A 27,450-nucleotide genomic window follows, 5' to 3' on the forward strand; every position below is an offset into this window, starting at 1 on the left:
TTAAAGATTATTCTTAATCATATTCTACTTTCTGTTGTTGAGAGAATAATTATTAATTATTTTTTTATAATTATAAAACTTCACCAAAAATCAAGATAAAATGTAAATCTTATAACATTTTTTTTGTTTTTATATTTCTAGTTAAGTCACTAGTAAAATTTATTTCGTTAGTTTTTTTCATAATAAATACTATTATATGGAAGTTTGATCAATATTATTGTCAGAATTGGATCAAACTGACTAATTTGACAAAAAAATTAATGAATCAATTATATGATCAGTTCAATTTAAAAATATGATCGCATGAGTAATTAAATCGTTGATCGGTCAAATTCACTAAGAATCGACTAATTTGATTGCAAAACTGTATACCGCTACGAATCGGACACGTACACCAGCAACTTACCAAAACATGAAAGAATACTCGTTGATCCACCAATATTTCAACGGAATTTTAAAATGTATTCCAAAATGATTATTAATTTAATAACTATTTTGACTAAAACTGAATTTTTTTTTTTAAATTGAACAGAGTCTATTTAAAATAAACCAAATTTTTTAAGTAAAAACTAAAATGAAACTACTGTTTTTAATAAAAACTAGTTTGGTAATTTTCAGTATTCACTTTTTTTTTTAAGCCAAATAAAATTGCCTTTTACACCCCCCCCCCCTTCCTTCTCTTTCTCCCCCTTCTAGTGAAACTCAATGCTCTCACCCTCCCCTCTAACTGAAGCAAAGTTCAAGTTTGGTACCAAACCAAAACCCTAGGTTCCTCTTTCGCTTCTTCCTCCTTACCCTCTTGTAGATCGGCACGTTGTCCCCATCCTCCGTCTTCATATTCTCGGCGTCATCGTCAACTCGTCATCTTCTCTCCATCATCTGGTCGGCATCTTCTGTCAATCAACGGTCGGTCGGCGTCGTCTTCGAAGGTCAGTGGCTCAATGCTCGCTTGTTCTTCACTTGTTCAGTTTTTGTTCTTTTTTTTCTTTTATACTCTGTTTTTGTGATTTCTGGATTGACTTCAGCGAATGCATGTCTTGCTGCCGTGAGCCCAAGGACTGTGAGCTAGTCCGCGAGGACTACCTCGGGTGCCTCCATCACTCCAAAGAGGTCTTCCTTCTTTCTTTCTTATTATTATTGCTGTTGTTCTGTTTCGTTCTTCATTGCCTCCTTCTTTCCTCTTTCATTCTCCAAACCCCTAATTCTCAATTACTCTATTCAACTCCACTTTCATTCGTTCTGCGCTTTCAGATCTTAAAGCCTTTATAGTATAGCGTTGTTGTTATGTGTTATCTTCATGTTTTGGTCATTTTGTTAAGTAGCGATTTCATAAACCACCAACGCAGGTACCACGGGGCACAAAATCAGAGCATGCCCGATAAATTATGCCAAGCATGCTCGAACAGTGTTATTCTTTTACCACCATATAATATTTTTTTGCCACTGAATTTTGGTAGATTTTCTTTCGGCAAATTCTTTTTGCTGTAAAGCATTTTTCTAAATTATCACCCAGTTTCTATTAGTCATTGGATAATTCTTCTATCTATTAGTTAGTAGCCAATAACTGTCACAAAAAACTTAGCTTGCGTTCAAAATACAATAGTTTTATAACAACAACTAAACTATATACTTTATGTCCTATGCTATGATGAACTCCTCCTTCTACTTGATTTATCACCCCTAACGGCTTCTCAACCTTGTGGTTATTCAATGAAACCTCCCAAATGTGTTCAAAAGGTTTAAGGATGTGGATGGAAATTTCAATGGAAAACTTGCCACAGAAGTTGAGGGACTCTTAAGCTTATTATGAAGCTTCACATCTTAGGATTCATGGAGAAGACATATTAGATGAAGCTCTTATATTCACTTCGATTCACCTTAAATCCATTACTCTTATGAACGTTATTTTGTTTTATTTTATTTTTGGGTAAAATATACTTTTTGTCCTGAAGTTTGGCAAAAGTTTCAAAAACATCCTTAAGTTTTATTTTGTTTCAATTTTGTCCTAAAAGTTTTCGATTTGCATCAAATATACCCCCAATGACTAAATTTTCAAAAAATTTAAGACCAATCTAACAATAATGCATGAAAATGATGCTTGATTTGCTTGTGTTGAGGGTTGTTCTTATGAGATTGTTATTGAATTGATCTTAAATTTTTTGAAAAATTACCCGTCAAGGGTATATTTGATGCAAATTGAAAACTTCTGGGACAAAATTGAAACAAAATAAAATTTAGGGGTATTTTTGAAACTTTTATCAAACTTCAGGGACAAAAAATATACTTTACCCTTTATTTTTCAATTTGATGATATCTTTGATCTTTGTTGCCTATGTTGGTGTTTGTTGATGGCCTGGAGTTTTGAGCCGTTTGTTAGATGAGTTTAGATTTTGATAAAATTTGATAATTGTTATGTTTTGAGAAGGTTTGGTTCAGTGATTAGGTTGAACTTAATTGTAGAAGAGGTCTTGCTACTTAGTTGTAAGAATTGTACAATATTAACTTATTAAATGATTAGAATTGCATTTTGTTTGAATAATGTTGACTTATTGAATAGTATTCACCGATTGGAATTGCATTTTGCTATAGATGGTGATGATTTTCTTGTGGAATGATTAAGTTTGTATTAGACTACAAGTATGTATTAGGGTGTTTATTTATAATTTATTTATTATTTTATTATAAAACGGTTTTTCCAGGTAGGCCACGGTTGAACCGGTTAGACCAGTGAACCAGTGATCAGAACGGTTCGATGACAGGTCCGATTTTCAGAACCTTGGAAAAAACCTTAGAGTCCCTCGTCCTCTCCTGCTCCCGCCGCTACCAAGCGCCCACGCCACCACTACCATCATTACCATCGTCGTTGTCGAACTACTCTCCGTCGGCAGATCCGCAGTTCTGGCATTACACTAAGATTAAGTGATTGTGAGTCCCTGTTCCCACTTCTCCAATTTTTCTGTTAAGTTTCTTGCCTTCTTCTTCACCCAATTAATTAATTTGCCAAATTTTGCTATAATTTTAATAATAAAGTTGATTTAGGTTTTGAATTTTTGATAACTTAAATTAATTTTCTGTTTAGCTGTTGTAATTATAAGGTTGATTTAGGTGTAGCTGTTGTTGTGATTGTTGCTGGTGTTGTTGCCAGTTTGCTGTGATCGAAGGGGAATTGGGATTCTTTTCTGATTTTGTTTAATTTGTCATGGAGATAATTAGGAAAATGAAAAAGAGAGCAGTACCTACGCAGTACCTATTGTTTTGTCTAATTAGTTGTGTATAGTACTTATTGTTCTGCCAATAATTTTTAGGTTTTTTTTATTGTTTGTCGCTGTAGGTTCTGTAATGAACTTGAAAAGACAAGTGGCTATTTTATTGTTGATAATAACGGTTACTATTGTCTTATATATGGGTTTTTTGTATTACTAAAAGAAATATAGACAAATTTACGAGGATATTATTCAACTATATTGGAGACTAAGAAATGTTTTAAGTTCGACTAGAGAGCAAGACAATTTCAGGAAGTATTTAAGCTTTATATCTTAAAAATTTGATTCTTTATATTTATCCTATCTCTTACACTCTTAAATTTTTCAGACAATTGTTGAGCACTCATTATATGTACTTCTATTGAAGCATTGCATTATATAGGGGCATAGCGGATTCTTCTCTCTTGGCAGGATTTAGTGAATTGCATGGTCAAGAAGGAAAATGACAAAATAGATGAATTTTCAATAGAAGATATATTCGTTGGATAAACGAGAACTGCATGGTGTTCGAAGAAGATTGTAGTTTTCCAAGGTAAAATGAGATCATTTTACCTTACAAAAAGACTACAATCTTCTTCGAACACCATGCAGTTCTTGCTTATCAAACGGAATGTATCTTCAATTGAAAATCCATCCATCTTGTCATCTTTCATCTTGACCGTGCAATTCACTAAATCCTGTGGAGAGAGAAGAAGTTACTCTGCCCCTTCATGTTGATATGGTGCAATGTTTCAATAGAAGTACATGCAATAAATAAATGCACAGTAGTTGTCTGAAAATTTAAAAAAGTAAGGGATATGATAAAAATAAATAATTAAATTTGTAAGATATAAAACCTAAATAGTTATTGAAATTGTCTTGTTCTTTAATCGGATTTAAAATATTTCTTAGTCTCCAATCTAGTTGAATAATATCCTCATAAACTTGCTTACATTTCTTCCAGTAGTACAGAAAAACCTTGTATAGGACAATAGTAACCGTTATTGTCAACAATAGAATAACTACTTGTCTTTTCAAATCCATAACAGAACCTACGGCGACAAACAATAATCATCTAAGCAATTAAACAACAATAGACTCTAAGGTACTGTTCTCTTTTATTTTCCTAATTATCATCTAAGCAATTAAACAACAATGAACCATATTGGATTGTCCATTGTCGAAAACTCTTACGGACAATCCTGGCCATCCAAGGCCTTTGGAAGGATCAGTAGGAGGAAGCTGATGATTACCTTAGGTTTCGCACCAAGATGTATTAGAGATCCTAACGAAGGTATCCGCTACTACATTTTATATATTTAGTAATGTTTGTCTCTTAACATTTGTTAAAATGTTAGCAATGTAGATAAAATTATATTTTAGAAAACATTTATAATAAAACTATAGTTAATTTTCTTAAAAAGTTGAAAGAACTGTTTCCTATTCCTATTCTTGAACACACTAAGGGTTCATACTCTCCCCAAAACCCTCTCACGAACCATTGCGTGTTTTCTCACTCGGTGCTTCCAATCGGTTCTCACAATCATTGTTTCCTTTGAAATCAAGAATCAGAAAACCATTCTCCATCACAATCTGTTCCTCTCTTTGGATCGTGATTTATTCTACTTCGAACCTTTCTCAATCTCAATCTAGTTCTAGGGTTTGATTATTCTCTATTCTGATTGTTTCATTTTCCTTTCATGCTTGTTCCGATTTCTTTTTAATTTTGTTCCAAAAAGTTACTTGCAGAAGAAGAGTAGCATTATTCTAATCTGATCGTAGTGTGCATGAGTGATTGAATCGGAACTGCAATGAGAAGGGGAAAATTCAAGAGGAAGCCCACTGGTAGCCACCAGTTCTCCATGCCGGAAGATCTCTGTAAGCATCGCATGTTCTCACTCTCACTCTCAGTGTTCTGAATCTCTCGATCTTGTTCCGTCTTCTTCTCAATCTCTCGGCACTTTGAATCTTTGGATCTCATTCTGCCTCCTCAATTGCTTTCTACTTGTAAGTTAAATTTCCATTGTCTTCTTTCTTGTTCTCTTCAATTTGGGAATTTAGGTCCTCTCGAGTAAGCAAGTTCATTCTGCTGTTATTTATTACTGAAAATTGAAATAATTGACTCATATTTTGGACATTTTGGATCATGGTTTTTTTAATTAATGCTGATTTTACATTCAATCCTGCATCAAATTGATATATATATATATATATATATATAATTCAGCTTATACAAATTCAGGTCTTGTAAACCATGCTTGCTTGAGACTAATGACTATGAATGTTCATTTGATTTCTAGTTCTAATGAAGACAGTGTAATGGTGAGTAATGAGTTGTCAGAAAAAGAGAAAGCCACCAGTAATATTAGAAGTTAGAAATACTAAATACAGCAAATTAAAAATTAAATTGAACAACAACTGCATAAAGGGAAATACTATAGACTAATTAGTATCTTCATTGTTTAAAGTTTAAACACTAAAATACTCTTTAATGTCATCGCTAACTTAATGATCAAAGATAAAGGAATCATAATCTTAAATTGTTTGAGCTGTTAATTGAAGTGTAATTAATGCAGAAGAAAATTCTACTAAAACTTCATGCCACATACACATACCTCTTCCTAAGATTTTGTTTTGGCATTTGAATTAGGTGAATCTGCAGCTTTATTTTTGCCCTTTCTATGATTGAAGGTGTTGAAGCAGGGCTACGACTGCTTGAACTAAGATATTGAGGTGTGCTTTGAACACCAACATCTCTTGTCATTCCTTCTTTTTTCTTCTTTGCATAAAAATATTAGATTCAGAGTTGAATTAAGCAACTTCTTAAAAATAGGATACTAGGAGAATGCAGAAGAAAATTCATTCATGATTATTGAATAATTAGGCATTAGTTATTTGATTAGTCTATAGAAATGAAGTGAAGTTTAATTGCTTATAGTGATTGCTTATAGTCTTTTAATATTTCAATTATGTTATATAATTGACTATGTTTTCTATATTGTTCTGTTTTAAGGAGAAGAGAATTCCGGTCCCTTGAAGAATAAGATTACACAAGAGGCTATAGCGGACATTCTACGATGATTTAGTCACTACCGAGGCAGTTGGGACATTGCGAATCGCCATTATTGGGTTGTAAGTTCTGTTACTATTTTCCTGTTTACCATGTTCTTAAATGGCTGCTTCATTATGTTCTTCATGCCGATCGAACAATGACAAATAGAGAAGTTCCAAATGAATAATCTATTCCGTTTATTTTATCTAGTTAAAATGATAAAATGAAGACTAGTAGTGCTTAATTTATCTTATTTTTTTAATTAAATGAAAACATTTTTTTTATCATTATCACTATTGAGTGCCACATGTATTCTTGTCACATGCTGGCTGCATTATTTCCTGTATCTGTTTTTGTTCAGCCCTGTGTCCTATACTTGAGAGTTGGGAGCTGATTGTATGTGATCTTGGTCCTCATGATTTTACAGTGAGAAATGGGAGGAGAGTAGTACTAGTATTAAGATTGTGTGATAGAAATCTAGGGATTATATAATTCATTCATACCAAAACGGCTTCTAGAGTAGGTGAAGCCAATAAAATCTAACCGGGAAAAATGGGAAGCTTGTGTGTGAATATTGTTATCTTAGTTAAGATTGACCCCACATACTTGGCTACTTATGATACTTTACTTTCCTTTTTCCAAATTGGAATGTCCCTTTATACCCAAAAATACTTTAATGTGATTAGTTGTTGGTATAGAAACACTTTGAATCGGTATTGTGTTAAAATTCAATTCTTGAATCGTTATTTCTCTGTTCAAGTCTTTCCAATTTTTGAATTCAATTCTTGAATATGATTACTTTAGAAGTGTTTATTTGTTGCATTTTACTGTTATCTCACTATCCCCTATTTCTCATCATGAAAACACCACCAACTCATCTGCAGAATATTGTAAAATGGCATTCAAAGGTTCCCTTAGAGTGTTGCAAGATTCTTTTAGCACCTTGTTTCCTAATGTGCAATACTGACCTTTCAATCAAGCAAAGCTAAGCTTGATGCCTCTCTAACATAAATTTTATGTTATGGATGAAACCTGATTTTTTATTTTGATGATATTTGTGCAGTAGTGCAAGTTATATGAATTGTTTCAGTTTCATGCAGTGTTTCTTTTCTGGATTTTTTGTTTTGCATAATATGATGAGTGTATAATCTGGTCAAAGGTTATATTTTGTTATGGATGCCGTCATTTTGTTTAGTGTTGTGATGAACAATTGATCCAAGACTAATTGCTTATGTTTTGGTGTATTTTTTGTCATCTTGCATACAATGATGAGTCCTAAGTGTATAATCTAATCAAAAGTTATAGTTCCTTATGGAGTTGGTCATTTTTAATTTGTATAATGATAATGATGAAGATGAACACTTGATAAAAAAATACTAGGCATTATTGGTTAATCTCCAACCCATGGAAGTCAGCTGTTTCTTAATATCTTTTAATGATAATTATATTGAAGATGTACTTGATGGAAATCATGTACTTTTGAGCACGTAGTTTTCTGTTTGACTGGTATATGTAGCTTTGGAAAATTGGTTTGAAGTCTTATTTATCTCAGACTTATCTTTTATGCATTATATATAAAATATATAATGTCATGTATGTGGAATTTTGTATATATCATATTTTAATCTGGTTCGGATATACTTTTATCATAACTGAATGGTAAATGCCTGTTATATCCAGCTAGTTCAATTATTTGAATTTTGGTGCACTCAGCATACTGTACCAATGTTCCCTTTAATGCTTAATCAGTGGACCTTTCATACTACTAAGTAGAAAAATTGTTGAAGCAAAATATTTGTGTAGTTTACCTTGTTATGATAATAGTTTTTTTTGTTGATGATTGGCAGGAATACAGTGAATTTGAAGAAACTGATGGAGAATCAGATTTTGATGAATAAGGCCCATGTAATTATCAGTTAGCTAGATAGAAGGTTTGGACCTGTTTGAATTGAAGCTGCTTGGTCTGAAATTTGTACATCTAGTATCCCTTGTTCCGCCAGAACAAGATTCACGCTTCCTCTGCGTCGAACCCGAACCGCAATTCAAAGGCCGGGTACCACTTCTTCCTCTACTCTTTTGTTGTGCGCAAATGCCAATGAGTGGGCTCAAAATTGTAAAAGAAACTTGTATTATCAAGAGTTCTTTGATCTCTTCTGCTAATTTTTGGTAGAAAGTTTGGGGAGGTACTTCTATATTTGGCCTTGAGATTTTATCTTACATACCTTCTATAGTTGTTATAGGGTTATGGCAAACAAGAAAGACAAAGCTTTAAGGTCAAGCATCAATGAGAGATATCATCTATGAACAAAAAGAACAAATTGGATCAGGTCCTCGTCAATCCCAATTAATATCCACTGTGATGAAAAGTAGAGGATTGAAAGGTGGTTCTATGGTTAATATCATTGGTGAGCTAGAGGATACTGCATCAAGCTCTTCACAAACACCTTTAGTACCGCATGCTAATGATGACAGTAAGTGTGCCTCTATTGTATTTTTTTTTTTATATTTTGGGTGCTGTGACTTATTGATTTACTAATGATATGTGATTTTTATTGTTATATAGTGTGAAAATGGTTATTAGATATTTTAGGGTAGTTAGCGAGAACCGGACCGGTCAATGAATCGGTCAAGTAACTGGTTCATTGGTTCAATGGTTCAACCGAGGTCGAAGTATGGTTGAACCGGTTTAGTTAAATATAACATAAAATTATTAAAAATTCAAAGTGGCATATATTGTGAGATAAGGTGCAGAGCAATTAAAGCATTGTATGAATTAAAATTGGTCGAAGCTTGGTTCTTTCATTTAAGTTTGTCAATCTTCATGTATATATAACACATTAGCAACTTCTAAGCTTGGTCAAACAATATCAGTTCCAGATATAACAAGATAATGATCCATTATAGGCTACCTAAATTTGAGGCCACAAATTTCAGTATGGTGCAGGGAGAAAAAGAAATCAGTATAGTCTTCAATTTGAACAAGAAGAAGCAATTCCACATCACAGTAAGAAGCTCAGAATGCACAAAAACTGAACAATTAAATTAACTAAACAAAAAAAAACACAATATAAAAGCATGAATAACCTTTATAAATTAGGTTTCCATTCCTGAATTTTCCATTTTCATAAATTAGGTAATCTTTTTGTTCTTTACTTCTTAACTTCATTCTCTTTTCCCATGAATAAACTATCTCCTTGTCTGAACTTCATCCAACCCTTATTTTAAAGCCATATATTAAATCCAATGCAGAATTGTAGCAATGTTTCTCTTTTGAATCAATGACAGCAAAATAACAATTTACCAAAATAACAAGAAAAACAGATTGGATTTATAACCCAATCTTAGTAGAATTAATTCAATATCAATCTCAGCAAATATAATCTCAGCATAATTAATAAATTAAAAAAAGTAAATTTATAACTCAATCTTAGCAGAATTAATTCAACATCAACTGACTGAATTCAAATAAAACTTCAGAAAATGAATATCTCAAAACTCAGCAGAATCATCAATAATTTATCATATGTATATTCAGAACAAAATAAAGAAGAAAACAATGTAATACAATTACAACAAATTGAAAATTATTGAAGAGGATAAAGGGGAGGTTTTACGTTATCTGGATTGCCAGCGAAGGAGAGGAAAAGACAGCATAGAGGCAGCGAGATAGAGAAATTCAAATTGGGAATTTTGGTAACGTGAAACAGAGAAGCGACGACAGTGAGACACGGGCGGAGCAGAGAGGCAGCGACGACAACATTGGCGGGGAGACGAGAAGGGGCCACAGCCAAAAACGACGAGGAGGTGAGAAGAAGAAACGACACGGCAAGGAGGGGAGAAGCAGTGACGACCTACGGCGAGGAGTGGAGAAGCGGCAACGACCAGCGGTGAAGAGCAAAGAAGCAGCGACAGAGAGCTCGGACAGAAAAACGGCGATGCCAACAACAGCCCCGAACCGACCTTAGCTTCTGGCGACGCGAGGAGAAGAGCAGAATGAAAGGGGAGATGGTGATGGTGGCTCTAATAGGGTTTCGCCGTTTAGGAGAATCTAGGGTTGGTGAGGGTGTGTTTGTTAGCGAAAGAAAGGGGATAACTTAGCATTGGGTTTTTGTTTTTTATCTGGAATCAAAACGGCGCCGTTTTGATTGTTGGATCAGCGAACCGGGACTTGAAAAAACCCGGCCGGTTCACTCGGTTTTGCCGGTTAACCATCGGTTCACTCGGTTTTGCCGGTTAACCATCGGTTCAGCTGGTTTTTAAACCGGTTTTTTGCAGAACGGTTCTAGAGGCTAACCGGACCGGCCAAATGACCGATTCTCGGTTAATCCGATCGAACCGGTCGGTCCGGTCCGGTTTTCAGAACCTTGGACTAGTTACTATATCTGCGATTTAGGTGCTCTGCTTTCTACTATGTTTTGATCTAGGTGAAATTGCATTTTTACAAGGTTAGATTGAATGTATAAATAGATGTATTTAAGAAATTTCCTCCTCTCTCTTTTTGACTTTCTTATTCTTGAAATAGGACCAGCTTTAACACCTGAAGCTAATGATATTGATAAGTAATTATGTTTTATGTTTAGTTTAATACAAATAATAAATGTGTATTATTCTTTGCATAATTTTTTTTATTTATTGATTCCAGGACCAACAACCAAGAGGAAAAGGAGTCGGACAAATGCCTTAAAACTCATGGTTTAAGCTATGAGGATCAGCTGCCAATTAGATTAAATAAACGTGGCCAACCAATTGGTTGCAATAGAGCCAAGTTAAGCAGTCATTTGGGGACTTTGGTTAGAACTTAGAAATGCATGCCTTGCTCCGTTGACAAACATAAGTTGGCGTGGACTTAAAGATAATGGGAAGATTTGTGAGAAGTTACCATTGGGTTACGTTTTTACTCTTTTAGCTTTAGTGTTTTTCTTTCTTTATTGGTTTTAAAAACTAAATATTAATTATCATGTCTATGATCATTATGGTGTAGGAAAAGTGTGACATTTGAGTACTTGGTAAAGGGTGGGTTTTCAAAACCTTAGGTTCATCTTGGAGGACATATAAAAGTTGGTTGAAAAAACAATATTTTAAGGAGAACATGCCACTAGCTTACAATATGAAGAATTAATATGTGAAGAGGTAGAATTAATGTGTTTATGTTGTCTTATTTGCATTAATTCTTTTTTAGTTGATTGTGTTTTTTCTTAATAGGCAATGAAAAATCCTAATAGAAGAGAACCATGTCGGGTGAACATGTTCTTTCTAACACACAAGCCAAGAGATGAAAAATCAATGAGTGAGAGAACAAGCAAAACTTTTGTAAGATATATATTTCTTTTAATATATATATTTCTTTTGTGTGATATAGATGTTTTGTCATAAACTAATGTAGTTTGAATTTTGGATTTTAGTTAGAGCTTGAGGATGGCATAGCTTCACATTCTGAAAAATTAGAAAGCACAAACCAAGATGATATACTCTCCCGAGTGTTGGGGAAAAAATAACTCGGTCGTGTCCGAACTTATGGTAGAAGTGTTGTAGCTTCAGATTTGTGGGGGCCTAAATCTCAAGACGGAAAGGTTAATTGAAGAAGTTAAAGAGAATGTTCAAGTTGAAATTCAAAATATACAGCAAAAGATGCAAGAGGAGATGGAAACAAAACTTCAAGAAAGAGTGGAGGCCATGAAGTCACAGATGTTGTGTGGATTTAATATGTTTTTAAATCAGAATTCCAAATCTCTCTTTTGTATGTTTTTAAATCAGAATTCCAAATCTCTCTTTCATGTCAACTACTCTATCTGATAAGTAGAAGCTACTGCAACAACACAGCATGAAGTTACTGTTTTGCTATTGAGAAAGAGGTGTTTTTATCTTTGTATGTTTTTAAATCAGAATTCCAAATCTCTCTTTCATGTCAACTACTTTATCTGATAAGTAGAAGCTACTGCAACAACACAGCATGAAGTTACTGTTTTGCTATTGAGAAAGAGGTGTTTTTATCTTTGTATTTTTTTCTTCATACTATTGTTCTAAAATGTAGTCAATTATTTAATCTGCACTAAAATAACTCCAATCTTAACATTTATAAACTAATAATATCACTAATTTTTTATTTTTACATTTATAATAATAATTTTATTGCTGTGTATACCAATTATATCTTAATCATCATCTGTTTTAATTCAACTAAATATTGTAAGCATATATAACAATTAGTATGTGTGAGAAGCATATTATCGCATGTATATTCATCTTTAGATAACGTAGTGAATTATAGGAACTTAGTTAATGATTATTATTTTTACATAAAAGTCAATTAGTAATGTGTTTGTGGATAATTGGTGTCTTGAAAGCTGAATTTTAAGTTAGGCATATATATCCACGTTAATTTGACATTTTTGTGCGGCAAAATAAAAGAAGCTGAAGTGGAATGGTATGTTAATAAGTGATGTGGCAATGAGAGGATGATGTAGATGATGCGTTATGGGACATGACTTGAATGAATGCAGGAGATAGATAGATGGATAGATAGAAAGATATAGAAGCAGTGGCAGAGGAGCATAATCTGCAGCAGTAGGATTGGAGCAGAGAGATAGATAGATAGATAGATAGATAATTAAATAGAAAGAATAATTAAATAGAAAGAAAGAAGGATTTTAATTTTATTTATTGAAAAAGCTGTAATCATGCTTGATATAGAAATTTATATGTCAAATAGGTAGCATATACTGATTATCATATGATTAGATCTGATATTTATTATTCTTTTATGTTATAGGTTCTAAGTAAATCAAAGTGGGCTAGTAGAAATATTATAGAATTATCTATTATTATAGAAGATGTTTCTAAAGTTCAAGTTAAGTTATTACCTTTAATAAGGGAGAAGAATGTGATTCTTTCACCTAAGCAGGTATATTTAGAACTAAAATTAAAGAAGTTAAAATAGCATTTGTGATTCATGTTTTGTAATAATCATATTAAGATTAGTTAAAATGATATGTTTTATCTTTAAATAAAGTTGATATTACTTTTCTTTTCTTATTCAGTGAAAATATTGGTATTAGTGTTTTAAAATAGTTTTTTTTTCATGCTCTTTATTCTTCTCTTACTCAAGAAATTTTTGACTTGAAATTAGAGAAAAAGAAGTATAATCAATATAAGGAAAGATTAAAAAAAAAAAAGAAAGTGCTGTGTTAACAATATTGAGATGACAAACTAAAAAATATTTAGATGTTATATTTTAATTTGTTTATTTGTGTTGTTAATATTGATTGATGATGACAAATTAGAGAAGATTTGGATTTTATAATTTTTTGTTTATTTTAGAATTATTTTGTGATAATTTTAGATAATGTTAGAGAAAAGAAATCTAATTTGCTTATCAATTTTTTTTAATATATTTTGTGTTTATTATGAATTTATCTTCAATGTTTTGTGCATTTAAATTAGTGGTAATACCCTTCTAATGTTGTATGTAAAAATAAATAAAGTTACATATTAAAATGTGAAAATAGTAAATAAATACTATAGTTATAAATGTTACAAAAAATCTATGGTTATATTTTTCTTATTGTTAATAAAGAAGATTTTTCGTAACATTTTTTCAATGTTAGCAAAAACCATAAATAGTAACATTTAGTAGAGTGTTGCTATTGAAGATCTATTATAACATTTTTTAAAGTGTTATTATAGATATTTATTGTGATATTTTTTTAAGTGTTACGAAAAATATTTATTATAACATTTCTTTAGGTGTTATCATGAATGGTCTATTATAATATTTTTTATAATATTACTATACAATATTTTTTATAATATTTTTACTAAATATTATTAAATTTTTAAAAAAATATTAATAAAAATTTTTAGTGACATAGAATATATTTAATATTTATTAAAATATTATTAATACACATAAATAATATTTTAATATAATTTGATAATATTTTTTAAATATTAATAAAAATCAAATATATAATAGTGATCATTTCACCACCATTTTGTCAGCCTTAGTGTTTCTATAGATTAGTAGTAGAGATCAGATATATTCCACATTTTTTTGTTGGCAGCAACAAATAATTTAGATTTAAAACTAATATATGTGAAATATGGTAGTGGTACTCCTCCGGTGAGTTTAGAAGCTATATTTAAAGTTGCAATTGATAGGTTCATAAAGAGTACAAAAAACATATGAAAGAAATTTAAGAGTCAGTGTTTATATTAAAATTTGGCTAGTATTTAACTAACTAAAAAAAAGTGAATAATTCTATACTAATAGATATAATTTCATACTATTAAAAATACAGATAACGGGGATTCTGTATCCACCGGAAATCAGGGTCTCCGCAAATATCATCAAAATTTTAAAAAAATTCAAAAATATTTAACATAAAAGAGAAAAATTGAAATATAAAAGATACATTTAACATAATCCAAATCCTAAATTCAGTATTACAAAAGATACATTTAACAAAATCTATCTCTAAATCCAAATTTATCAATTAACAGAATTCAAACCCTAAACCTAAATCTAATTTCACATTAATAGAATTTAAACCATAGCAATTTCATCAATTAAAAAAAAAACATATATTAAAATTAGTGAGCGACGGCAAAATAAAGGCGGATTAGAGACAAAGACGGCGAAACTTTGAGCAGGAAGCAGTTACCACACTGCCTTATATAGTTATATAAACCTGCATCAACCATCAAAAACCACAAAATCTTTCTACAAACTCACCTAAACCTTCATAAAAAAACAGAAGCATATTTAAAAAAGTTAGAACTATATTTGTTTAGAGAAAATAAATTCATTCTAAAAAAAGAAAAATAAAATAAATCTATTTTGAGGGAAAAAAAAGAAATACCTTTATCAAAGATGGAGGTGGCGACGCGACGGAGACGACTGCCTTGCCGAAGATGAAGACGGCGACGACGAAGAACACTTCTGCCAAAGAACACTTCTGAATGACTCACAAAAGTGTTTAAATAAATTCCTAATAGATTAAACTAAAACATATGATAACTAATTAAATCATATTTGATCTTATTGGATTAAGGGCCCGTTTGGAAACTCTAGAATTAGCTTTTTTTAACTTTTGACTTATGAAAAGTAGTAGTATTAATGTCTGGTACAATTTTCAAAACCAAATTGCAACTTTCTAAGAAGCTATTTTGGAGCTTACAGAGAAGTTAAAAAAATGACTTTTATCATAATATTTCTACTTTTCATTACATTTCTATAAAATAAGCACTTTTAGAGTTAAAAATCCAAACACAAAATAACTTATTTATAAGTTACTTTTAAGAGAGTCATTTATTGTTTAAGTTATTTTATCAAAAGGAGCTTAATTAAGTTGGTTACCCAAATTGGGCCTAAATCAGATTTGATTTAAATTTAAAATCCTAAAGATATGATAACCAATTTAAATAAGATGTGATCTTATTAGATTAGATCATATTTGATTTAAATTTAAAACAACTAAAAATACTACTAGATAAAACAAAACCAAAAGATTATAACTCTTAACAATAAATCAAATTTAATTCTAATAAAATAAATTCAAATTTATGTCTTCTCAATGAACTTGAAAGGAATTTTTGGGCTTCTTGTTATCCTCACTTAGCCCAGTGAGTCTTCGAACTGCCGCCATTTTAACAACACTGTTTTTTAGACGAACTCTTAGTCTTCTTAATATCCAAAACTGACATAGTGCAATTCTTCTAGGATTCATATCCTTGAACATGACAAGATTATCATTCTATCTCTTGCCTCTAAAATGACGAAAATGCCCTCCTGAACACGTATCATTCTCTTCCTCTTTAAAAAGATTCGTCCTCGAATCTGCATATATATCAAAAGGAGAAAAATTAGATATACTAAACACAACTGTACCAAAATACTTACTAAGAAAATTATTCTTACTGGAATTGTTGTTGATAATCCCTAACACTTGAAATGGATCATCTTCCCTAACAACAAGTATTGTTTTTCTCAGAATGAGAAGCTCCTCTTTCCTCCAAGGAATCGAAACTCAATTTCCAGGTTTAAAGACCATATTTTAATAGCTCTTTTTTATCCACTGAATTGTGGCTATATCCCTCGTGTGTGCAAGTTTAAACTTTTCAACCTTATTTTCACCATCTAAAATAACACCGTTACTCAAGGACAAAAGCAAAAATTTTAAAATGGTCAAATATTTAAAATCATCAGAGATTCACAAAGATAACAATCAATAGAGTTATAAATTTCAGAGTTATGAGAAAACTCAATCTCTCGCACAGAATTATCTAAAACACTCTTAACATGCAATATATGATAATCTAAACAACTAGCATAAGTTAGCACATAAACAAACTCTTTGGAAAACAACTCAACAATGTGTGTAAAATCTTTAATATTTTGACTTACTATTAAAAATAAGTAAAGAAATGCACAACATATTCGAGAAAGCTTGAGATTTAAGTTCATGCAATAAAATTAAAATAAAGTCCATCAGCAATCCTACATTTATGAGGCCAACAAAAATATATAGATGACATATCTGAGATTTTTTTTATTCCACTATGACACTTGAAATCAATATTCTCATAAATAATAGATATAGAACAAAAATCAAATTTAGTTGTAATAACATTTTCCAAATATTCAAATTCTAACAAGTTAAAAGTAAGAGTAGTGATTAAATCATACCTTTTAGATAATTCATTAGCAATTACATTATCATTATCTTGTTGTATCACATATATATGAAAAATACTTCAGTAACTTAATCCATTTTGCATACTTTTTGTTCAATATCTCTTGAACTATCAAAAGCAAAATATACAACACCTTATCATATGTTGAATACTTGAAACATGTTTCATATAATTGCTCACTAAAGAATGAAAGTGGTTGTCTTTCTTTCTTTTTATCTATAGTAATACCGTCAAAATTATTCACAAAACTTGCAAAACCTTGAAAAAATATCATGGAAACATTAGGCCGTTCATGATTAGTTTCAACATGAAAAAGTAAAGATTTTTTGGAATTTAATGACATTAATGCACTCTTATCTAAGCTATAATTTTTTAAATCTCTCACAAGTGTATTTATTACTCTTAATTTTTTTCACTCATTGACTCCTCTCTTTCATTATTCTCTTATTTTCTCTCAAAACTCTCGCTTTCACTCAAACATTGAATTTTTTCACTCAAACACTTACTCTCTTTCTCAATTTCATCTTCTCTCAAATTCTCTTTTTTCTCTCTTATTTTTTTCAAATTGTTCACATCCAAATGACTCATTTGAGAAATTCTACACCTTTGGTTCCTCAAAATACACATTTCCATCTATAGCATACTCAACAAATTCTTCCATCATAGGATGTGAAAAAGAGTTTAAAGATAGGATTAGAAGAACTCTTTTTATGTCGATCAATAATATTCTTTTTGAAATCTGCAACGTTGAAATTTGTCGTATCCTCAAACTTTGCTCCTTTAGAATCCCATATAGAATTAAAGTCTGAAGAAATTTAAGTTGCCATAAATTGTTACTGTGCCTCCACCTTAATGGTCAGATTAATTAAATCTTCTATTGTTACATAATGGTAAAGTTCGACTTTATCTCCAGATTGAAAATTCAATGGGTCTTATGAGTGTCGCCATTTCAGCACCACTGTTTTATAGACAAATTCTTTGTCTTTTTTATGTCCAAAACTGACATAATGTAATTCTTCTAATATTTAGATCCTTGAACAAAACAAGATTATCGATCTGCCTCTTAACTTTTGAATGCAAAAAATACGCTCATGAACACGTATCACAGTCCTCTTCCATCCGTGTGCTCCTTCCAAAGAAATTTATGCATCATAGTACTAATTTTATTAACGAACCAAGTAGGAAAAGAGTGACCTAAAATGGATAAATAGGAATAAAGGATGTAACTAAATTTTAAGAAAGAGTCTTCGCTCTTTATTCAAAACATATTTCTAACTCTAAAATGTCCAAGACTAAGACCAAAATATCTCCTTAAAACTTGAGTGAACTGAAACGAAGAAACACTAATAACATCTTCTTTCTGCGAGTAGAAACATTTTTGAAGTAAAGAACTTTAGATTTCTCAAGATTAATTTTTACACTAGAAGTCCTACAAGCAGTGTTCATAGTAGTCACAAAAACTTGAACTTAGGTTTTCTTTGCTTTACAAAAAAGAAGCAAATCTTCTATCGATAAATATAAGATGAGAGATTCTCAATCCTCCACGCGAGATAACAACCGAATCGCATATCTTATTTTCCACTTGTTTGCTATAAAAAAAAGCTAACTCCATAATAACACAAATAGATAGAGGGACATTGGTCACCCTGAAATAGACCTCTTTGGGGAGAAAAACTATCCAATTTACTACTATTTCATAGAACTTATAAAGAGAAAGCATAAACACAAGTCATCATGATGAGATTATTTGTGGATTTCAAAAGACCAAACTTAATAAAAAAAAAACTTTTCAAAAATCTCCTATTCATCCTATTATACACATTTTTCAAATCTATTTTAAAGGCTAAAGATCCTTTTCGAAATTCAGTCCTTTTCATAAAATGAAAGATCTCTTGAATAATCATGATATTTTTTGGAGTACCCTTTTTAAGAATAAAGCCTCCTGTAAAGGACTAACGATATAAGTCAAGAAAGTCCTAAGCCATTTCACTAACTCCTTAATTATGTTTATGTATAATAGATTAATTGGTCTGAAATCTTTGATAAAATTTAAAAATTAGCAGAATGAAAGTATGATACTGTATTGAATATCAGACTCTTTCTATTAATTCAAGATACTTCAATCATATTATTGATTTTTTATTTTTCAAAAGGGTAAATCACCAAAAATGCACCCGAATAATTGTCACTAATAAAAATACACTCAAATTTTATTTTTTTACAAAAATGTCTTCAAATAATTTTAAAATACGGCAAAAATTTCCAACATTAAATATATATTCTCAAAAAATACTTTAGAAATTGAATTTCGATGCAATATTTTTTAAGTATGATTAGAAAATTTTTGTCTTAAAGTTTGGTGATTTTTTGTTAAGTATATATTGTTTTTGTGATTTTTTTTGTCAACAACCAATAATACTTTCAAAAAATCATAAAAAAGAATATACTTAGTAAAAAATCACCAAATTTTAAGAAGATAAATATCTTAGTTTTATAATTATTCTTGCAAAAATCGCATCAAAATTTAATTTATAAAGCATTTTTTGAGAAATACATATTTAATATTGGATATTTTTACTGTATTTTTAAATTATTTAAGAGTATTTAAGAGTATATTTTTGTCAATAATAAAATCATTTGAGTATATTTTTAGTAATTTATCCTTTTAAAAAAAATATTTTTGAATTGTTTTAGAATTTGGACAATAAATTTATTGGATAATATATACCGATGGATTCATATATGTGGGTACATATAGGAACAGATCCCTATATGTTGGTGTGAGACGTTTGCCCATTGAACTTTTGAAAAAAAAAAAAAAAAATATATATATATATATATATATATATATATATTATGTATATAATACTTTTATTGTAGTAATCTATTTGCTTTTACACTTAAATTTTTTTATTTGTTAGAAAAATTTATGGTATTAAATAATAATACAATTATAAAAGGTTGTATTATATAAATTTGAAAAAAATCTACTCAAATAAAAAATAAATAAATAATCATACTAATAATAATAATATTTTTTTGATTATTTAATAAAAAAAGAGACATTTGATTATTTATACCTATATATAAAGAGTATTGTGTTGTTTGATTTTAGTTTTAGTTTTTTCATAATTTTTTGTTTGTCTCTCATATAATTATAGTGGAGAATCAAAGTTGATTAATTGAATTATATCTTTTATAGATTATTTAACTGTTAAACTAGCTATAATTTTAAATGGAATTAAAAAAAAAATATGTGAGAAGAGATATTGTCATATTGAATAATAAAACATCACATTTGACAAAACAATTAAGAAAAAATTAAGAGAATTTATTCTTATTAAGTTATATATTAGCTAATAAACTCAAAATAGTTAAATTTGTCGAATATGCAAGAGTAGATACTTTCTTAAATACTGAAACAAAATAAAATTTAAATTTAAAAAATAATCGAAAGAAAGCCTTGCAAATAAAATAAACATTAATTAAAAAAAAAAAAAAGGAAACAAGTTATAGAAGAAAAGCACCAAACGAAGTCAGCGAATCCTTAAGGGTGAGGTCACAACGGATTTAGTCTCCTCTAACTGGTGTTGTCTCTTCCTAATAATCACCCCTGTGAAAGTGACACTTTCAACATTATAAACTTTGCATTATGTTCATATGTGTTTGACATTACACTTAATACAAGCTTTTCTCACCTAAACAAAAATGATTTTTTAATAGCATTCAAATCAAGGGAAGAGAAAGATGATGATCTATGTGTCAAATATCCCTGTTAATAAACTAATTCTTTTTATTGTTATTGCTAGGATAAAAATATTAAAAGACAATATTATAGTTGAAAAAGAAGAATGTTAGCTAGAGACGATTAGAATTAATTATTATTTGTCATTAATGACTAAAAATAATGACTAAAAATAATAAATTTTGATAATTTTTTAATATTTTTTTTAATCGAATTAATGTTCTTCTAAGTGCTAATATGCTAGCTTTGCCACCTCTGCCTAATAAAATAATTTAGAAATATATAATATATTAACAGTTTTCTTTTGGTAGAGATATCTTAAACTACGACTATCTATGATATTGTCTGAATTAATAAAATTAATAAGTATTACATCAGATTAGCCCATTAGTTATTTTAGATAAATGATATCCATTTTTTACTATAATCACACAATTATAATAATAATGATGAAAGTACTTAATCAGCTTCTGGATCATCATATAAACGACCTCCATTGTTTATTTTCGGCTGCTACCACTAATCCACTATTATGAACTATGGCCAGATAATTGCGTCAAAGATGTATTATCTGCCATAAAAGGAAATTAGCTTTATTAATTTGTTTTTTGATCAATTATTGTGTTGGTTGCATGGAAGATCCCAAAAAGAATTATTATAGTATATACACTTTTTTACTCAATAAAATATTTTAACATAACCCGATTATAGCAACTACTTCTTCAAGAATATTTGGATTATAGCCAGCTCCACATATATATTCATAAGCGCTTGATAATTTTCATTAATTAAACTGGTTTTTAGGCTTAAGTTAGTTTAATTTAATTCTAATAAGTAACATGAAAATATATTATATGTGTATTATTAGTTAGGCCAGCCATAGGTAAATATTTAATAATTTTGTAAACCCTAAAGGTAACTCAAATAATGCGAGTTGGCAAACACTTAACCACATGGTTTTAAATAATGTCTCTGATACATATGAGAAATATTTTGTGAATTTTTTTTCATATATATATATGATTGAAGTTGTCACACTACAAGAAAAACACCCATTCAGGTACACTTGAAAAGTGTAGCCAAATGTGAAAAAAAATGATGCCTTAGGCTACGGCTACGCTTTTTGGACTACGGCTACGCTTTTTGAGGTGATTCCTATTCGGCCGTTGCCTATTCTCAAAGGCTACGCTTTTCTGCACCAAGGGCTACGCTTTTGGCGTTTAGGAATAGGCTACGCTTTTCAAGTGATGCTGTTCAGGACCAAAGGCTACGCTTTTCAGCTTTCATTCTTCCAAAATAGGCTACGCTTTTTAACGCTACTGCATCACTTGTAAAGCGTAGCCACATTGTATACCATGGCTACTTTTTATAAGCGTAGCCTTAGGTTCTTCTTTTTTTTTTTTTATATATACTATAGCTACTGTATATAAGTGTAGCCTTAGGTCTCGATTTTTTTTGTATACTAGAACTACTGTATATAAGTGTAGCCTTAGGTCTTGTTTTTTTTCTGTATATATATATATATATATATATCTAATAATTATCAATACAACATAATAGTTAATATGATTACATGTATAATAATTCTGTATTTTTATTTAAATGAGTTGAATATTATAAAATAAAAATAAATACATGATTATACTAAATAATTTCTTTAAATAATATCAAAATAACCATAATATCACTTAAAATTTACTACTAATAATATCAAAGCTGACACTTCTGTTTCTGACTTTGAAAGTAGAGAACTTAAAATGAATATACAAATATACAAGCGAAACAAATTTGCAGCACATGACAAGTATTTACAATTTTTTTTGAATTCCGGAGACAAGTCATCACAATTTGAAGACCAGCATCACCAAATGTATCTGCACTACTACTTCCAAATGATATACCAGCGGCATTGTGCTCCTTTTTTGCCTTCCGAATATGCAAAGCTTCAAGATGGCTATGAAGTATTTTATTCTGAAGGAGGTTGATGACATCAATCACACAAGTAATTTGAAAGAAACCAATGCAATAAAATATAAATAATAAAAACAGTTCACACTATGTGGGCTTGCCACAAGGAAGAAACAATGTTACTGCCTGCTATCAAATACAGTTTATGGATATGCTGTTTAAATTGCATTACAATGTGACCCATTATTTCTTTTATATTTTGAGTTGAAGATAAAGAGAAAATACAGAGTTAGGAGGAAGAGGTCATTCAATCACCGACAGTGGCGCAGACTGCACATTGACAGTGATTAACTAGACTTGCTAACTGTAACTGATATTAGGTTGCAAACTGCAACCAACACTCACCAAAGATACCAAATAAATTAACAGTCCTGTAAATAATGAATTCCTCATATACACATCAATGGACCATAATTTTTTAATGTGTTGGGTAGACAACAGTTTAATACTAGACAATAAGAGCAAGTTAGGACACAATAATTCAACAAGAACACTAAAGGATAACTGAATAAGGCATCAGTTAAACTAAATGGGTGAAAAGAAAACCTGCTCATTTATTTCATCATATTTCTTCTCAGCGTCATATCTTGCCTTCTCAAGCAATTTCTTCTACTCTTCCCACTTAGCCTTCAGTTGACTCTGCAAAACACATGCAAACAGGGTGAATTATCGGTACATCTATCCAAAAAATTAAACAAACCAAAATTCCAGTAAATGGGAAAGAATATATAAAGTAAGTAGACAAAGTGTAAAACAAACTGACAAATGCAACAGTAAACCACGTGGCTTATAGGAAAATCCCAGTGCAAGAAGAAATGAAAAATCCAACTGAACTAGCACTATCAAAGAATCACTAGACACACTGCAAGTTTCACACTGCTAGTATAGCATGAACAAAAACAGCATCCACTTCACCCTGTCATCATAGTTACACATTTACACAATCAAGCCCATAATATCCAAATAACCAATCACATGAAAAAGAAGTTAGCTCTTTTCATTGCCTTGGACACTGCATTATTTAGATGGCATTTGAAATACTAACATCAGAAATATCAGAAAATACTTCTCCAAAAAGACTTTGTACAACAGCAACAAAGGCATACCTTGGGATAACTGGAGCAAGAACAAGTGCAGGATTTTGGGAGAATGCAGCAGTTTCCGAAGCTGCAGCTACCTTGGCAGTATTTTGATTCAAGACAAGAGCTACTGAAATAGCTCCTCCTCCTCCATTCAGGACAGTACAAAATGTTGTGATAACAAAGCAGCATCTTTTGATCAGTTATTGCAGGTTAAAGATAATAGGAATAATAACTACATCACTGCCGAGCTTCATAGTATTTTGTTTCCTTTTAATAAACTAAATAGTGCTAATAAGGGAAAAAAATTGCTAACATTTCCTATCATTTTATATTAACTTTGCCTATTAAAGTAGTTTTCTGTGCAGAAACATTAGACTTGCTTACCGGTCTTTGTATAATTAATGAGTTGTACAGTAACTTCAGTTTGGTTGTCAATCGCTTGTCTGATTTTTTTTCACAGTTGCTGAATCTGTTTCAAGTCCTTGAAGAAATCTGAATGACCAAGGAGTATCCAAGTTAAAGATAAACTTGACATAGATAATTTCCAGTTAAATCAACCTCTCGAATGAAATTTTATAATATTCTAAGATAAAATGCAGAATTTTGTGGAAGTGTGGAATATATATGAGGTGTGAATCAACAAAGTGTCAATATAATCAGAAAAGGAAGTTCACCTATGTTTCCATTTCTGTTGTTATTGAACATAGATCAAATTTGATATCTGCCTTTTGCATGTACAAAGCAAATGCTTGCAAGTTATGGATATCTGTCATTATGATATGCTGAACTCCAGGATATTGAACCTATTATATACAAAAGAAATCATAATTGAAAAGTTCACTCCCTCTCAATTACAAACACAACATTTTGCAATCTTGATGTTAATATTCTCATCCCAACTATAAGCAGCGTATTGTAACACTGTCATACCAGAATTATTTACCAATTCAAGATCATTTTCTGAAATCAATTCCACTAAATACTCCACAAGACCAGTAGATACAAGGAATATAGGATAACTTGATGTAACATTTGTACCTCAGAAGATGAAGAATTGAAGACCCAACCTCCTTCATCAGTATCTAGAGATGCCAGATTACCGTCTTTATTCAGAACAGGCAAACCATGTCCTATTATACAATAAAGGGGTCAACTTATGATAAGAACAAATAACAAAAGTTTTTTTAATTTTTGGACAGAAATTGCAATAAATTGAAATAGCAAAAAATTGTTGTAACGCATAAGAACATCAGTAGAAATGGAAATTAAGAAGAGAAGAAAAAAAGAATGAAAAATCAAAGGAAAAAATTAATCAAGAAAAAAATTATGGCCTGCTAATCTCTGTTGGGATGCAAAAGATTCCTAATGAACTGAGCCAGCAACTGAAGATAAGAACAAACCTGAATTTTCTGACGTGCTTCCTTGTGCACTTGAAACTGGATTTGGTCCCTCCATATATAATATTTGACATACCTCTAAACAAAAGATAAAGTAAGAGGTAAGACATAAAACAAGAAGAAGCAAGAGTATAATACTCCAGAATCCCCCATTTTCGGCCAAACTAGCACATAGCAAAGCTGACCTTACAATCTGACTGGGCAGAACAAGTCCTTTTCCATCAACACATCATTTCTCATTATAGTAATTCATTGACTCCTCAGCAGTTGGAAAGAACTGCAGCACATTTAATTTGCCAAATCTAAGTAAAACTGAGCAGCATAAAGAGAAAGATGGAGTAAATGTAAAGCAGGTTCATTAAATTTAGAAGAAAATGTTTAGATACTACTCACCTTTAAGAATATGAAATCCATTTTCAAAATACTGTATAGAATCTTCACATGTAAAAAATAAAACCCTTTCAATTGCAGGAATTCTAAGCTGCAATCTCATTCTTGTAAACTCATCCCTTTGCCTTTCCTAAACACGGCAGCTGAATAGGCAATCAATTAAAACTAGAACCTTAATCATCAGCAATAAATTCTAATCATAAGAGTTGAATCCCAAATCAAATTCAAATAGAAATCGCAATCACAGATTTTTGAAGTCAAACAGGACGCAAGAACATAAATAGCAAGAGAGATAGAGAGAGACCTGGTGACCGGAGAGCTGGTGAACTGCAGTCCGGCAAACATCTCTGGCTTTCTTGAAAGGTCAAAATTGGCCATAAGAATTAAGAACGTAAAGCAAACAAAACCTTTTTTTTTTCAAACTCTGCAACCAAGATTACGGGCACTGATGTTACAATTTTATAGCCCTTTACAACAATTACAGCAGCATCAACTGCAAATTTTACTGCAGCTAGAATTGCAACCACAAATCCAAACCATGATGGGACAAATAAACTTTTTCTTCAACAAACTATTTAATTTTGTAACAAATTAATTAAATTCATAAATTTAGAAGCAATCCTCCAGCACCATTGATTACCCTAAACACAGAATTGGGTATTGGATGGAATCAAAACTATTCAAGTGTTTAGAAAATTTTCGTGATCAAATGGTAAAAAAGAATGTCTTGGCCTCAGATGCCGTGAACAAAACACCAAACAAATTACTCGAATCTAATTAACTAAATACAGTTCAATACAAATGTCACCTGGAAAATAAATAAACATCTTAAAATGTCACCCAAACCAAATACGATTTTAGCTCAAAAATGGCATATCTGGCTCATGCGTTACTCTCAAATTTCAACATTCTAATTGAAATACAAGAAATAAACAAGACCATAGTTGTTGTGTTTGTGATTACAAAGCTGTTAGTTACTCATATTATTAATGTATAAATAGGAGTGCAAGTCTTGTATGTAAAACACAATCAATAATATTGCTACTTGATGTATTTTTCATTTCATTCATGTAATGGCAGTGAAACAATTAACAACATGAAATAAGTAAACTACTCTAGAAAAATGAATAATAGTCCCCATTAGTACTTGATTTTTGTTTATTGGAACATTATCATTTACCACTACAAAGTAAACTGTGTTGATTAAGAAGGCAACAATCATTCACAGATCCAAGAATCAAACAGCTGACTGGTCAATAAATACATTATGTAGCCTAACTTATTTGAGCATAAGCATACTCAATGGAAAGGTTACTTAGATATAAAACTACTGCCATTTAATCAAAGGATAAACACAATAAGTTACAGCAACCAAAGTTTAGAGAAATTCAAGAGCATGAGATCTAGAAATATAGCTAAGTACAAGATTTAAAATAATATCATAGTGCAGAAACATATTCTAACAAAAATATACCTATTTAATCCCAAATGCACCTTCAGAAAGGGAACTACACCTGCCCAATTGTCTTATATAATTTTAGCACCCAGTTCCCTCAAATTGTTATCCAGAATCAGTGGATCCTTACTCCTTAGAAACCCCATAGCATAAGCACTGAAACTTCTAATGTGGAACAAATGTATTACATGTAAAGTTAAAGACTCCCATTTTGAAAAAATAAACCTTTTTATGCCTTCCAAGCAAATAAATTTAAAAATGTCTTCATTTTTACTAAGTGTAATTGAAAGACAAAACAAATATACGCAAAATCAGGAACAAACACAATGTTCTGGTCTTCTTTTAAATCAAATTTCTATTATGATTAGAAGAAAGAGACAAAACACACATACCTGCAAGGCTGTAGCTGTCTCCAATGCAACAGTA

At 30.7% G+C, this 27,450-nt stretch overlaps 1 long non-coding RNA gene across 4 annotated transcripts; it reads left to right on the forward strand.

The window, feature by feature from the left end:
* The first annotated feature begins 686 nt into the window (after positions 1-686).
* Positions 687-12,272, forward strand: LOC107613123 (uncharacterized). Of its 4 annotated transcripts, none has more exons than XR_015896624.1 (12): positions 688-929; positions 1,026-1,110; positions 2,700-2,925; positions 4,992-5,249; positions 5,893-5,975; positions 6,256-6,374; positions 8,142-8,347; positions 8,535-8,765; positions 10,937-11,179; positions 11,276-11,424; positions 11,497-11,604; positions 11,697-12,272. It is a non-coding gene; the product is annotated as an uncharacterized LOC107613123 (long non-coding RNA). The 4 variants fall into 4 exon arrangements; XR_015896625.1 differs by having other exon boundaries at positions 698-929; positions 2,704-2,925; positions 8,526-8,765; XR_015896623.1 differs by lacking the exon at positions 11,276-11,424 and having other exon boundaries at positions 687-929; positions 8,526-8,765.
* The last annotated feature ends 15,178 nt before the right edge of the window (positions 12,273-27,450 follow it).

Source organism: Arachis ipaensis, chromosome B8 (assembly GCF_059453495.1).
Source record: "Arachis ipaensis isolate K30076 ecotype BB chromosome B8, ASM5945349v1, whole genome shotgun sequence".
Classification (NCBI taxonomy): Eukaryota; Viridiplantae; Streptophyta; class Magnoliopsida; order Fabales; family Fabaceae; genus Arachis; species Arachis ipaensis.